Here is a 2713-nt window from a genome sequence, read left to right as displayed (position 1 = left end):
ACCCCCCTCCCCACAGCACTGATCTGGGGCAGAGTCACAGTTCTCCAGACCCATCCCTCTCCCCTAGCCCGCCGAGAAAGAGATTTAAAAATCGTTTTCTTCTCCTTGAGCCTTTAAATTCCTTCCTCCTGCTTCTACAGAGGAACCCTGGACGAGTGGGCCTGCACTGAGCGGCCTCCTGAGTTCTTGTGGTCCACACGTCCCCAAGCCACACCCAGCCACACTCCACCTGCCAGAGGCCCCCCACCTCTGGAGAAACAGGCGCTTTCCGCTCTCAACCCGCTGCTACGGCACAAAAGCCCGGCCCAGCCCGGGCGCGCAGGGACATGGTGTGCCCGGGTTATTCATTACTGGGGTTGGAGGCGGTCAGGGAGCAGGAAGCAAACGGGCAAGCCAGGGGAAAGGTGGCACAGAGGGTGGGGAATTAGTCAGGGTGACCTTCGAGGGGAACTCGGAGTCCTGGCAGCGGGTGTGTATCAGAGAGGGAAGGTGGCAAAGTCAGAGCCACAGCGCCAAGGTTAGACAAGGTCAAATGGAAATAGCTCATTGTAATTAAGTTAGCTACTTAGTAGCTCTTGCTCTGCACCAGGCCCTGTGCTCAGCACTTTCCCACGCCTCCCATACAATCCTTGCAACAATGTAGCACTTCACTGCTTTTACAACGAAGGGAGCAGCCTTGACAGTGCAAGTGACTTCCCCAAGGTCACACAGCTCGCGAGTGCTGAAGCGAGGAGTGTGACTGCAGGTCCGTCTTGGTCTTTAGTAGGTCGCTCTTTCTAGTGATGCCGTTGGTGGGTGAAACAACTCTGGATGGTTTAGAGCGGGGGTCTCCAACCCCCAGGCCAAGGACTGGTAAGGGGCTGTGGCCTGTCAGGAAGGGGGTCACAGCAGGAGGTGGGCGGCAGGCAAGTGAGCAAAGCTCCATCTGGATCTGCAGCCGCTCCCCAGCGCTGGCATCACCGCCTCAGCTCCACCTCAGATCATCAGCCATTAGAATCTCATAGGACCACCAGTCCCTGGTGCCAGAAAGATTGGGGACCGCTGGTCTAGAGTGGCTAGGAAGATGGAGTCTGCATCTGGTGCCTTTGGGGCTGAGATCATGTTCTCCATCGGCACTACTGGCTTTGGGGAGAAGCAGAAGGGCCCTAGGAAGCCCAGGGGAGGTTGGTTTAGAATGAGATGCTGCACTGGCTGTAAAGGCATGACTCTCAGAACTTGCCAGAAACCTACCAAGAGCTTGAATGCAGGGGAGGGAGAATGAGCAAATCTGAGGAGCGAAAGCTGGAGGTGCTGGTGTGTTTGGGGGTGGGGGGGAGCATCCCCTAGAGGAAAACAGTAGGTCAAGGACAAGAGAGAAAGCTCATCCTGGCCAGACACAGAACCAGTCTACTTGACATTTGCTACAGCCTTAGAGAGCTAGAGAGCTAAGGTAAGACAACTCATTTTGAAGACAACATAGGGGTTCTACTTAAAAATCTTGTCACTGTGACTCCTTCTCCACGTACTTTGTTTTACCACGTGCTCCTACGGGGCGACGGGGAGCGGAAGAATCGAGGGAAGGGTGGGAAAAGGGAGGACGCAGGCAAGGGCACCACACCCCCGGCGACCCCCTGGTCCTTTCCTGCTGCCCCTCCCCCCACTCACCCTTTCCTGCCGCTGCCCACATGCCTTCCTCCCTTAGGAGTCCGCGCCCAGTAAACACATGCCCTCCCAAGTGACCCGTCCTGCTGGAAGTTCCTGCATGAGGTGCCTCCTGCTGGGGGCGGGGGTGGGACCAGGGGCATCACGCCTGCAGCTGCGGCCTCTTCCTGCAGCTCTGCCACCACCTGGGGCCTTCCCGGGGTGAACACCGTGGGGGTGGGGGGGCAGAGGGGGTGGCTTCCTTCTCCATGCGCTGTTCTCAAGGTTGCCCTCGACAGAGCCCTGTATGTAGCAGCCCCTCTGGGGCTGGGTGGACAGGTGGCTGCTGCTTTCCTGATGTTCAGGTATTTTCAGGTGTTTGCCCAGGTCTTACAGGCGGGCCTTGGGAAGGATTAGTGGGAAGGAACTCATTCTATTCGGTTCGCACTTGCCCTTAGACCTCCAAGGTTGACCTTGGAGACAGAAAGGTGGCTGGGACAAGCATCCCTACCCCGGGTAATTCCCGGAGATGGGGCTGGGAACCCTCCTTTCCCAGGATGGGCCATGTTCTCCCTCAGCGACTGCGGAGGTACCTCGTCTTTTTCTACTGTGTCACTGCCCTCAGAGGGTTAGCGAAGCTGCTCCGGGGCTCAGCGGAGCCGGAGGGAGCTGAACCCAAGGAGTGTGTGTGGCTTTTCAGCAGCAGGGGATGGGGGCCGGCAGGGGGACTGCATGCCCAGGACTGCCTCGAATGTCGTGCCATCTGAGCTGGGTCTCACGTCCCTTTCTGTCCGAGGGACTTTACAGGAGAACAAAGGGGGCACGAAAGCATGGCAGCGAGACTACCAGCCGCCGACCCGGTGCCGGGGGAGCCCTAGGTGGCCAGGTCACATTAGACCGTGTCCCCGGGCGTCTGGACTGGTGCAAGCCGCCTTGCAGTGTGACCGGGGTCCCAGGGAAGACGGGCTGGGGCGGGTCTGCAGCTTCCACCTTCCGGGCCGCGGGTCCGGGCCGCCGCCCCGGGTGGGTTTGGCAGCTGTCCCGCTCGAGGTGGTTCAGGCCGCCCACAAGGAGCGGTTGGGCAGGCGGGAGC

The 2713-nt window shown here is 59.3% G+C and overlaps 1 protein-coding gene across 1 annotated transcript in view; it reads left to right on the top strand.

The window, feature by feature from the left end:
* ATP1B1 (ATPase Na+/K+ transporting subunit beta 1) overlaps positions 1 to 2713 on the top strand; it is a 27396-nt gene that overhangs the window by 1780 nt on the left and 22903 nt on the right. The gene's annotated exons all lie outside the window — the stretch shown is intronic.

This window comes from Pteropus alecto, unplaced genomic scaffold (genome assembly GCF_000325575.1).
Source record: "Pteropus alecto unplaced genomic scaffold, ASM32557v1 scaffold101, whole genome shotgun sequence".
In the NCBI taxonomy this organism is placed as follows: Eukaryota; Metazoa; Chordata; class Mammalia; order Chiroptera; family Pteropodidae; genus Pteropus; species Pteropus alecto.
Note: the sequence above shows the minus strand (reverse complement) of the source record. Positions and strands in the feature narration are given on the sequence as shown.